Genomic DNA, 13,984 nt, shown 5'->3' on the forward strand with positions numbered 1-13,984 from the left:
AACCAAAGGCAGGTATCAAACCACGGAATACAGGATAAAATTGGAGTGTGATAGCGTTTTGCCGTCACTGCTCTGAACTGTTACAGCTCCGGAAGAATCGCTGTGACAGATAATAGCGTTATTGTCACAGTGTGATTTTTTTTTTTTCGGATGGTTCTTGGCGATTGCGAATGTTTCTTATTTCAAGGCGACAGGATATTTGTTTCTCTCTCTCTTCTGCGATTTGATATGTATAGCTCGCTCAAGGAACGATTATCGAAAAGCAATGGTGGCGTTGCTGTCTGTTTTGACGTATGTAGGCACGCTGAGGGCGCGAGAGGTACGGGCCGACGAAAGTACTGCCTCTTCCAAGAAGATGAACAGTTGGGGACATTGCCTCTGGAAATGAAGAGCGTAGCAAGAGAAAAATTCGAAGCTATATAACGCGCAACATATGTTTACGAATGAAATAATAATACCGTGCGATACAAGACACGTATTCACATGCAATGGAACAAACTAAAGTCGTAATGTAACTATCACAACGCAAGACTGATTCTACCGATGCCATTTCTCTTCTGACTGTACTCTTGAATATTCTTTCCTGTCGCCCCCTCATCCTTATCGCAGTGTTTCATTCGCATTCCTTCCGTCGGTATTCCCTGCTTACGAGACCTATAGGTGCTGTAAGTATTATCAACAATATCGAGTATCAAAGAATTGCCGACAGATTAAGGTAGGCCTACTGTTTTTTCTTAAGAGTACATTTTTTAAGCAGGTCTTATCTGGATTCGAATTTTTCAGCAAATACATGACAGTCATATTGAAGCTGCTTAAGATAGCAAGCATGGCACGAACAGTTTCTAAGGTGGACCCAGTGCTGTCGTGGAGGCCATACGGGGCTATACATCGTATGGGAACCTACGATTTTTTAAAATTAATCGTATGGGGTAAAGAAAATTTTGTCTGTACGGAGCCATACGGCATATGTGTGCCTAAGTTTTGTACGCGGAGATCTGTATGTCTCTTGCTGTTCCTAATGTATTTTGTTTGATGTTCATAAGCAAAAATTCTCCACCTCTGCAGCACTGGAATCCAGAATTATATAAAATAATGCTTGAAAAACAAGAAGTGCTGCAAATACAAACTCCAAGATTCATCGAGACAAGTGTGCATCTACGGTAGGCTACATGGTATATTCTTTAAATCAAACTTGTTTCACAATTAAAATGTAAAGCAAAACAATTTCTTTACTTCTCTAATATTAAAAAAAATCATTTAATGACAGTCGTAGAGATAGAGAGAGAAGATTAAAATATATTTCAAGGGAGAAAACAAGGGGCGGGGCGTATAGCCAAGAGAAAAATTACCATGACAACACGGGGTGGACCTATTACATTAATTATTCAGAGATAATAGATCAAGTCAATGCGAACAACGTTTGTCAAATGAGTTTTTTTTTATACGTCCAATAGTTTTGAGAATACGAAATATAACTTGTTGCAACGCTCCTTGAGGTCATTGCTTCTCAGAGGGGGTGAGTGTAACTGCAATCACCCACTTCGCAAGACTACTTACGAAAGGAGAATGTAAACAAAAACGTCTCATCAGATACATTTCGATGAAGTTACTGTACATTCGCAACACTTAACACATTACTTAATGTTACTGTAAACTTAATTTATTTTCTAAATTAAATTATTTTTAATTCCTTCAAAGATAATCACTTGATTGAGTTACAGAATATGTATTCGTAATAATCTTATTTTGAGTGTACATCAAATGCAAAGGAATCTTTAATGGAAATATATTTTTATGTACGTTGTACATTCTTTACGATTTTGTAATTACGTAAAAAGCAAACGAGTCAACAGATACTGTGAATGTTAAATAAATTTCGTGGTATTAAATTTAGAGTTTTTTTATTTTTTATTGGGTTATTTTACGACGCTGTATCAACATCTAGGTTATTTAGCGTCTGAATGAAATGAAGGTGATAATGCCGGTGAAATGAGTCCGGGGTCCAGCACCGAAAGTTATCCAGCATTTGCTCGTATTGGGTTGAGGGAAAACCCCGGAAAAACCTCAACCAGGTAACTTACCCCGACCGGGATTCGAACCCGAGCCACCTGGTTTCGCGGCCAGACGCGCTAACCGTTTCGTCATCGTAAAATTATTGGACGTATTAAAAAAACTTATTTGACAAAAGTTGTTCGCATTGACTTGATCTAATACCTCTGTGAATTAGTGTAACAGGTTTACTTTCACCTTGTATACCCTCAAATTTTTATTCTTAATTTCTTTCAGGTCATATATGTATCTATGTATTTATTCACACTGCAATGGGTATATACCTGGTGGCAGTGGTAACTAATTACACTCAATAATGACAATAGTAAACTTGTTAATTAAAAATACACTTAATAATACCAATAATTAATATTAACAATAATTTATAATAATAATAATAATAATAATAATAATAATAATAATAATAATAATAATAATAATAATAATAATAATAGGGAATATCCTAAATTAAATGAAGCACTATCACTTAAAATAACATCTAAAATAAATCTAATTTGTATCTTAAATTTAAGTTCGAACTAAAACCCACGAGTATGATTTGTTCATATCTGCACAAGTACCTTTCCACATTACACTCATTTCGCTGTCAACTCACTCACTGCACTGGAACTACGACACATTTCACTGATTCTATCCTGATTTCACTAACACTTCAAAAACATTTCACTGTTCAAATACTTTGCACTGCCACCATAAACTATAAAGCTTCCCTGACAGGAACACGTTTCACTGACACAACACACTTCACTGACACAACACGCTTCACTGACACAACATAATTCTTCACTGATACAACACTTCAATAACAAAATATCATTTACATCCTTTACATACTGTGTATAATTATCGTCTATTAGTAAAGTCCTTAAGCCTATTTTTAAATACGTTTTTGGTTGTTGGTAAAGCCTTTAGTAAGTCTGCAGGTAAAGCATTCCAGTTCCTAATAGTACGATTGAGAAAAGAAAACTTTCCATCCTCTCATAATGGTAGTGTAAAATTAAATTAATTGTTATGAAACACGTTAACGTGTAATGACAGAAAATGTGTTATTTACTTCCCCAAGGTGCCAAAAGCTCAAACAGTTGCTAAGACTAAAACCAGCACTCCGCCATCAAGCTGTGTAAGGAAGGGTTCATTGAGCCTCCCGAGAAGAATGGCCGGCACCTCGTCCGTCAGGAGCCCTAGTGAGAATCGAGGGACGCCTGTCAGAAGCTCCAGTGAGAACCGAGCAGCGTCCACCAGAAGATTTAACTCTCCTGTCGCGACGACTCCTAACACTGTAAGGCGTCCAGCAAACATCTGCACTCCTGCAGGTAACATAAAGGATCGCGACTTCAGGACCGGTAGCTTCGTCAACGTCTCCAACCCAAACTTGTCTTCGGCTTCCGGAAGGAGTAGCAGACAAACGGAGGGAATATCCCCTACGACCCGCAGTACCTCCAACCTGTCCTCCGTGGTTGCTGGCGGTGCCTGTGCTCGTATCCAGCTCGCCAAGAAGAGCACTGCCAATTTATGCGGTAGCTCTGGGTCATTGCCCACTTCTCCTAAACCTCGACAGGTGATGCGCCCCAGCCTGCTGAGGGCTCCCAGCATAGTAAGCCGTTCCAAGAAATTATGATTTAGCTTATACATATCTATTTTGCATGTCTGTACTGTAATAATTCTCTCTGCAATAATTTTTAGAGGCGAGAATTATCTACTAACAGTATTAAGTTAACATAATATTCATATTATTTGTTAATGTGAGGAAAAAAATTAGTTGTGGTATAAAAATAATTAACGAGTTAAGTTTCTTTACACCTATTTTGTATTTTCAACTTCATTTTAGTTCGGAATTCATGTGAGTTTGTGAAAGTACTCTATGAAAATTAACTGCATTCTTCTCTGCCCAAAAATTTTATTTATTTAATTAGTTTATTTATTTATTTTATTTTCTTCCTTTCGTTTGTTTCTTTCTTTCCATTTTCTTTGTTTCTTTCTATCCATTTTTCTTTGTTTCTTTCTTTCCCTCTTTCTTTGTTTATTTCTTCTACTATTAGTTTTTTTGTTTCTTTCTTTCCCTCTTCTACTATTAGTTTCTTTCTTTCCATTTTTCTTTGTTTATTTCTTTCCATTTTTCTTTGTTCCTTTCAATTTTCTTTGTTTCTTTCTTTCCCTCTTTCTTTGTTTCTTTCTTTCCTTCTTTCTCTGTTTATTTCTTCCCCTTTAGGTTCTTTCTTTCCATTTTTCTTTGTTTCTTTCTTCTACTATTAGTTTCTTTCTTTCCATTTTTCTTTGTTTATTTCTTTCCATTTTTCTTTGTTCCTTTCAATTTTCTTTGTTTCTTTCTTTCCCTCTTTCTTTGTTTCTTTCTTTCCTTCTTTCTCTGTTTATTTCTTCCCCTTTAGTTTCTTTCTTTCCCTCTTTCTTTGTTTATTTCTTCTACTATTAGTTTCTTTCTTTCCATTTTTCTTTGTTTCTTTCTTTCCTTCTTTCTTTGTTCATTTCTTCTACTTTTAGTTTCTTTATTTCCATTTTTCTTTGTTTCTTTCTTTCCTTCTTTCTTTGTCTATTTCTTCTACTTTTAGTTTCTTTCTTTCCATTTTTCTTTGTTTCTTTCTTTCCCTCTTTCTTTGTTCCTTCCTTTCCCACTTTCTCTATTTCTTCCCCTTTAGTTTCTTTATTTCCATTTTTCTTTTATTATTTCTTCTACTTTTAGTTTCTTTCTTTCCATTTTTCTTTGTTTCTTCCTTTCCCTCTTTCTTTGTTCCTTCCTTTCCCACTTTCTCTATTTCTTCCCCTTTAGTTTCTTTATTTCCATTTTTCTTTTATTATTTCTTCTACTTTTAGTTTCTTTCTTTCCATTTTTCTTTTATTATTTCTTCTACTTTTAGTTTCTTTCTTTCCATTTTTCTTTGTTTCTTTCTTTCCCTCTTTCTTTGTTCCTTCCTTTCCCACTTTCTCTATTTCTTCCCCTTTAGTTTCTTTATTTCCATTTTTCTTTTATTATTTCTTCTACTTTTAGTTTCTTTCTTTCCATTTTTCTTTTATTATTTCTTCTACTTTTAGTTTCTTTCTTTCCATTTTTCTTTGTTTCTTTCTTTCCCTCTTTCTTTGTTCCTTCCTTTCCCACTTTCTCTATTTCTTCCCCTTTAGTTTCTTTATTTCCATTTTTCTTTTATTATTTCTTCTACTTTTAGTTTCTTTCTTTCCATTTTTCTTTTATTATTTCTTCTACTTTTAGTTTCTTTCTTTCCATTTTTCTTTGTTTCTTTCTTTCCCTCTTTCTTTGTTCCTTTCTCTCTTTCTCTATTTCTTCCCCTTTAGTTTCTTTCTTTCCATCTTTCTTTTATTATTTCTTCTACTTTTAGTTTCTTTCTTTCTATTTTTCTTTGTTTCTTGCTTTCCATTTTTCTTGTTTCTTTCTTTCCCTCTTTGTTTATTTCTTCCTTTAGTTTCTTTCTTTCCATTTTTCTTTCTTTCCATTTTTCTTTCTTTCCCTCTTTCTTTGTTTCTTTCTCTGCTTGTTTCTTTAGAAACCCATATTCATTTCAAACAGGCAATGCATAATGTTCCCTTTGCGAAGGAGTCCTAAGGCATTGTGATATTAACGCCTTTGGTGCCTATATTATGTCAATAGTCTATTACAGAAGTAAATGCTTGTTGTATATTTCTTACTCATCTGCATGGGTCTTTGATAAAATATCTCATTGAGGATTGAACTCCTGCATATTCTTTTATTTCTCTTAAAATCTGTTTTGCACTTCGCTAATTGGCAATTTGTACTGGTACTCGTTCTTATTTTCAACTTACATAATATCGCGCCTGTATTTCAGCATTCTTACACGTAGGGAAAAATAGCAAGCGTGCCGCTTGATGTTCGTATGTGCTTCAATTGATTTATGTCACATTAATTTTTAATAATTTACTGAAAGTAATGCAAACACTAATGCAAATAGTTGAAGAATTAATACAGGCGTCCAATACATTTTATTTCATCAAACTATCAAAACACCGGCAAGTGACCCTTTTTTGTTTCATTAGTCTTAAGAGTTTAAACATTAAAGCTGTGTCATGAAAACATGCAGTTTGTTCTTTTTGTATCCCTTAGCCTCAGACCATTTCCACAAGGTTTTTATTTTTTAAATGAATTAAAGTGTTTGATTTTCTGCTTCGTTGACGTTTAATAATATGTAGGCCTATAAGCGTAGCTTCTATACTATTGCATTTAGTACAGATAGATAAATCTTTTATTCTATTAATTTCATTGACCTGTGGTGGTCGATTGTGAATTGTAAAGGGACATCATTTTATTTTTACTTCAATTTTTATTGTACCTGAGTTTTTTAATGTACTTCACTCCCACCCCTTCTACTAAGGAAGTTCCAACTCCACACAGAACCAAGACCGCAGATAGTAAGCAGTACTGAGTTACTGAGTATAGTACGTTCCAGGAATATGTTCGCGTTTTCCAGTGACGAATGAGCTTTCAATATTGAATCATATTTTCGCACAGGTACTGTCCGTTTGCCTACGTCGCATCCCGATTTCCCCTACCTGCCTCTGCTCGCCCCTCTGTAATAGCTGGGCTGTCTTAGCTCTTTTCTGAAAACATTCATTTCTCTTAGGAATTGGAAGTTTACGTAATATTATACAGCTGTTTAATTTAACTTAAATAAAAGGGCCTCGTTAAGTAATTGTCACGTGATTACCTCCCTTTCTACAATCCTGCGGCATAACCACTTGGACGGACAGTAGACAGCATGTCTGAGTAATTTTATATTTTCGGGTCGGGCAGAAGTGAAGATTGAATTTACAGTACGTAGAGTAGGTACAGAATTATTTCAACATGAGTTACTAGTACGAAGGACGAAACTGGCAATTGGAATTAGATGCAATAGTCTATAGTGCGATAATATGCACAAAAGAATTGAAGCCTGTATCGAAATGAACGGCCACCATTTTCAAAATTGTGTTTAAATATTCATATTATGATTATTTTTCAATTTAACTTCTTTCTCTATATTGTACGCTAATGTGCTGTAGACAGTATAATATACACTACATAATGAATACGTTCGCATGGATAACTCACTTCGTGAGTAAAAACACTTATTCTTAATACAGTACTGTACTTTGATTAAAGAAAAACCTAATGAAAATTATCAAACTCAAAATCGCGATATTTCCTACTTTACGTAAATGGATGAACTACTTTTCTTCCTTCCTATACCTAGTAGAGTGATTTGTGTTTCACGCCAGTATCATCGAACTCCAGTCTTGGAGGGGGGAGCAAGCGGTGTTTCCGGTTCTCTAAAGGTATAGACAGGTCTTTTGTTTCGACCGCTGTACTTTTGCAGTTGCAGTTTCTGTACTGAGTTTGTTTATGAAGGTTGTGTTTAGTTTGATAAAAGAAAAAAATCAGTTTTCTATGGTCTGTGAAAAGTGTAAACTCCATTATGTCATATGAGAATTTGAGAGGTAAACTCGGTGAAACGTTTTTATTTAAATCGAACGATCGTGGAGAAGTGCTTGATACAAAAAAAGTTTTTTCGTGTTTAGTGATACAGGAAACATTGTTACTACAGGTGGAGAGGCACTTAATTCGGAGCATGTGAATGCACTCACATGTTTAAAATCATGGATGAAGCAGTATTAACTAGGCGAGTCTTCATACTTTTTGTTATTTATGTTTATCTCAAAAATGTCCGGAGAAATTGACACAACAAAATATAAGGCTCATAATAAATACGTTAGTAAATAATTAAAATAGTTGTGTTGTAATATGATACAATACATAAAGATATACAACATTTAATACTTATGCTTATCACTGAACAGAAGTTAAATTTAACAATATTTGTGTATTATAGTATATTAAAACATTTTTTCAAATCGATCAAATCTCGATTAATCGATTAAATATTTTGATCGATCAACAGCACTAGTTTATATCAATAAAAGCAAATGTATAACTTAATTAGATTGATTCATTTCTCACGATTCCTGTTTATCTAACCTTCAAATTTTAAAACCGTTCATTCGTATCAAACGAGTTCTCCCAAGAATCCGACGTGTACTTATATAATAAATTACAGTAATTATATGACATAATTGTCAACAATATGTCTATTACTGGGTCTCGCTACACATATTAATTCCTACCAGTTTGTTAAATGCGGTTACGGATTAGATTATCTCAATGATCACCTTCCTATGTAATTTATATTGCTGCTACTTTCTTAGCGTGTCAGCATGTTCACACAACGCTCGGCATTTCCATGGGTAACAACGGTTCAGTCAAAATGATACGTAATGTTCTGAAGTAAAATTTGCACATAAGACAATGCCATTCATGAAGACACAAAATAATTCAGTTCTTTATTGTACGAGGTTTCTTTGGAAAGATCATAGCCTGAAATAAATATTAAACTAGGATTATTCTGAAACAATCTTTATTTCTCAACATAATCCCCCATGTAGTTGTAATCCCTTGGTAGAGGGGAAGAGAAGGCATGATGGCCTTATCTATACCAGGTTTAAATAAATAAATAAGTAAATAAATAAATTAAATAAATAAATAAATAAATAAACGAGGTTCACATACTTGGTCCACTAGTACTGCAATGCTGCTATACCCACCTTGTACACAGATTCCTCGATGTCTGCAAAAAAAAAAAAAAAAAAAGCCTTCTACTACTACGATATCACTTCATTTCATGAAAATTTTTTCCCAGCCAGTGAGTTTAGAAATTTGGGAAAAGAACGAAGTCTGAAGATGTGAGATCTGATGAGTAGATGGGGTGAGGCAACAATTCGAACCGTAGTTCGTGTAGTTTAGCAACTGCGATTGCAGACGTGTGAACAGGAGCATTGTCGTGATGAAACAACACTTTCTTCTTGCCCTTACCCGGCCTCTTCTCGCGAATTTTCCCTTTCATTTGCTGCAGGAGATTAGAATAATATTCTCCGGTTATTTTCCTCTCCTTTGCTATATAGCCTAGTCAATCATGATTATTCCCTTATAATCTCAGAACACGGACGCCATGAATTTCCCAGCCGATTTGTTTCTTTCTTTGGAGACTGAGAATCAGTGTTTCCATTGTTTCGACTGCTATTTTGTCTCTGATATGTAGTAGTGAATCCAAGTTTCATAAGTGGTCATAAATCGCCTAAAAATCGGCGTATTTTTCTCGAGTCGAATTCGACAATTCCTTGAAATTTAATATTCAACGTGCTTTTGTTCCCATGTTAAACTCGGAACCCACCTTCTGGAGACCTTGGGCATGCTCAAGACATTGACTAAGATATGGCGCACCCGTTCAGTTAAGATACGCATAACCTCGCTAATTTTCCACGCTTTCAGTCGACGGTCATTCAACACCATATTGTGTTTTTTTCTACGATTTCTTTGCTTGTTGCTGTTACTGGACGTCCACTGCGCTGGTCGTCTTCCACACATTCTCGACTATGAGTAAATAGTGCCGCCCATTTTTCAGTCAAAAACGCTGGAATGGAACCCCCCAGTGTAGCATCCATGTCTGCTTTAATTTCTGTTGGACTCGTTCCCTTTTTACGAAATATTTAATGACGGCACGAAGCTCGATATTTTCCAGTTTTGCCATTCAGTTCGGCGCACAAACTTTAAAATCAAACTACACAAAATGTAGTCGACAGAAAATTATGATATTTCGTGCTTGAACTAATGTAAAATGGCCGGTAACAGTGGCGGCATTGTTGACACGTTTTCAATGCCATCTATGTATTAGGCCACGAACTTTCCAAAGGCAACTGGTATTGTTGGATGAATAAGAAAAATAACAGTAATGATAATAAAAAGAAAAATAATGACATCATCATTAGGGCTAGGATTTGATGAAATTGCATCTTTTTTCTTGTAAGCTGCTTTAGTATTTATATGTTATGTGATAAACTGAGTGTTTTAAAACATATCTGTCAGGCCATTTTTTTTTTTGCATTTTTTTGCTTCTTACAACTCATAACAGCATTTTCTGTTTTATTCGGAAATTTTTGGGGTATTTTCATTTAATTTTGGCCATAAATCCCCATTATTAATGTAAAATATAATTTATTTCCTTCAATATTTTCTCTCTTTTTTGTCTATTAATACCCATTATTTTGTATATTATTTTCATCATTTTTCTACACAAATATTATACTTTTAACTCAGTACCCCCCCATGTAATGGACCAGTTCAACCACCCCTTCAATATAGACTCCTCTATACCTGCTAGTTCCGGATAAGAGTGGCCTTGTGGTGGATTACATGGAACTACATCAGGTAATATAATTAATTAAAGTGTACTACTTAGAAAAATTATGTAAAATTAAATAAACTTGAATGTTGGTACTAGAATTGAATTTAATTACTAGTCTAAATATTTTTAGGTAATTTTTAAGGACATTTTTGAAAGATTATTAGTTCATAAATGCATTGTTTTTAAGACATTTTTTCATGATTTATAGACCATCAAAATCCTAGCCCTAATCACCATTCTCATTTTCTCGGTTTTCTTTAAATGCATATTTGTGTTATTTTGACATACTTTGGGCTAGTACTTACTTACTAGCTTTTAAGGAACCCGGAGGTTCATTGCCGCCCTCACATAAGCCCGCCATTGATCCCTATCCTGAGCAAGATTAATCCAGTCTCTACCATCATATCCCACCTCCCTCAAATCAATTTTAATATTATCTTCCCATCTACGTCTCGGCCTCCCCAAAAGGCTTTTTCCCTCCGGCCTCCCAACTAACACTCTATATGCATTTCTGGATTCGCCCATTCGTGCTACATGCCCTGCCCATCTCAAACATCTGCATTTAATATTCCTAATTATGTCAGGTGAAGAATACAATGCGTTCAACTCTGCGTTGTGTAACTTTCTCCATTCTCCTGTAACTTCATCCCTCTTAGCCCCAAATATTTTATTTTCCTGAGAACCTTAGTCTCAAACACCCTTAATCTCTGTTCCTCTCTGGAAGTGAGAGTCCAAGTTTCACAGCCATACAGAACAACCGGTAATATAACTGTTTTGTAAATTCTAACTTTCAGATTTTTTGACAGCAGACTAGATGACAAAAGCTTCTCAACCGAATAATGACATGCATTTCCCATATTTATTCTGCGTTTAATTTCCTCCCGAGTGTCATTATTATTATTATTATTATTATTATTATTATTATTATTATTATTCATTCTGTTCTGCCAAATGGTAGATCTTTCATTGCAAACCCAGCATTATATCATCATCATCATCATCATAAGAAGAAGAAAATTTTCTTTCATAGAACATCATAATAGCATACAGTCTGCTGTAGAAACGTCCTTGATTAACTCATTAGGCCTACTCTTTTTCCTTAGTTCTCAGAAAAGAAAATCCCATTGTTGACAGATGACTGGATATTACACAAATACTGAAAAAAAAAAAAAAAAAATTCAATACTTTGATGTTTCATCTACAGTCACTCACTGTAGCGATCTTAAGATATCTCTTAATCATAGTCTCCTCTGGGAGTTCCACTTCGTGCCACACCAGCGCCTCTTGCACGCACTGTTGACTCTTTATCCCTTAATGACTCTCCTAGGATCACGTATTTATTAACCACTCATTAAATCTTGCAAATATCTGCACATTAAACAGACCGCCTTCTTGCAATCTGTTTTTCTTATCGTATCAGATAAGCACAATAACACAAGTAATTTGTAATTATTAAGCGTGTCAAAGAAATTCCATTTTCTCGTAGATCTACGTAACATTGGTTGTAATACTTTTGCTTTATTCCAGTTTTGCCATGAAGTTAACCGTTAAGAATTTCACTTATGTATAGTTCAGTCGTTCATATTGAAAGGAAAAAAGGTAGTCATAACAATCCATTATTATTATTATTATTATTATTATTATTATTATTATTATTATTATTATTATTATTATTAATTTATTATTTGGACACATGTAGTTCGTTTCCCAAATTTGTATTATTATATAATTGTCAAAGGGCTCAGATTTAAATCCCGGGCGATCCACTCTGAAATTATAGTACAGGGACATCATTTTGTTTTTACTTCAATTTTTATTGTACCTGAGTTTTTGAGTGTACTTCACTCCCACCCTTCTACTAGTAAACTCCAAGCGTCCTCCACACAGAACCGAGGCCGCGTATGCAGTACTGAGTTAGTGAGTATAGTGCGTTACAGAAAAATGTTCACGTTTTCCAGTGACGAAAGAGCTTTCAATATTGAATCATATTTTCGGACAGATACTGTCGTCCGTTTTCGTACGTCGCATCCCGATTTCCCCCACCCGCTTCTGTTCGCCCCTCTGTAAAGTCTAGTAGCTGGGCTGTCTTAGCTCTTTTCTGAAAACATTAATTTCTGTTAGGAATTGGACGTCTACGTAATATTATACAACTATTTAAAACCACTTAAATAAAAGGGCCTCGTTAAGTAATTAACTGTCATGTGATTTCCCCCCTATCTACGATCTTGCGACATAACCATTTGAAAGGACAGTAGATAGCATGTCTGAGTAATTTTATCTGTGTGGGTTGGGCAGAAGTGAAGATTGAATTTACAGTACGTAAGGTACTCTTTTATAGAGTAGGTATAGAATTATTTCAACACGAGTTACTCGTACGTAGGACGAAACTGGTAATTCGAATTAGGTATATTAGTCTGTAGTGCTATAATATGCAGAAAAGAACTGAAGCCTGTATCGAAATGAACGGCCACCATTTTCAAAAATGTGTTTAAATATCCATATTATGATTATTTTTCAATTTAACTTCATTCTCATTGTACGCTAATGTGCTGTAACAGTACAATATACACTGCATAATTAATACGTCCGAATGGCCAGCTCAATTCGTGATTAAAACCACGAAGTGTCAATACAGTACTGTATTTTGATTAAACAAAAACCTGATGAAAATGATCAAACTCAAAATTGCGATATTTCCATGTTTACATAAATGGTTCAACTACTTTTCTTCCCTCCTATACCTAGTAAAGTGATTTGTATTTACGCCAGTATCATCGAACTCCAGTCTTGGAAGGGGGAGCAAGCGGTGTTTCCGGTTCTAGACCTTTAATCCAAAGATATAGCCACGTTAATACTAAAAATGTTAGTAAAAATAAAATGATGTCCCTGTATAACTTGTGTTGAACAAGCTCATGGTGCAGACAACACAGAGGTTTTCTCAGGCTGCTCCGGTTCCCCTGTGAGATTCCAACAATTCTCCATCATTTATTACGAGTGTGATGTAGACCCTGAGAAGATACAAAGACAGGAAGGAGCAATCCAAGCAAATATGCTTGAAATTGGTGCAATGGACATGACGTCAAACTACACCTATGCCCCATAATTCTCCGCGAAATACCGCCAATCGTCCAAACATTGAATTGTTACTGTAGATTTCGGTCATAAGTAATGGTTCAGAATGGTTGTGGAGGTAACAGGAGTATTAGCAGATTATTATATCACTGTATATTTATTAAAAGCGTTATGGTCGTGACATGAACTGAACACTTCATTTCTGCATTCTTCTTTTATCAAGAAGGATGTTGGCACTCCTTCATATATTAAAGCATAGGGGGACATATCGATGGACATAGAGCCGAGCAGAATATTAGCTTATTTATAAAGAATAACACTTGCTGAACTTGACTACACTTTTGAAATATTCACAACAATACGAAACAATTTGTATTTATTTTATTTTATTTTTTTTAAGAAGGGCACTGTATTCCATATAATATTAAAGAAAATTATAATTGTTACTCCATTTTGATTGAAGTGATAATATAAACGTGCTGAAGATAATGAGTGTTTCAGCATGTCCTTCTTCGTGCCCTTCTTTGCACATGACCTTCTTTATTATTACAGACAAGAATCTTCTTCTATTTCTTCTTTCATAT

Source organism: Periplaneta americana, chromosome 1 (assembly GCF_040183065.1).
Source record: "Periplaneta americana isolate PAMFEO1 chromosome 1, P.americana_PAMFEO1_priV1, whole genome shotgun sequence".
Taxonomy (NCBI): Eukaryota; Metazoa; Arthropoda; class Insecta; order Blattodea; family Blattidae; genus Periplaneta; species Periplaneta americana.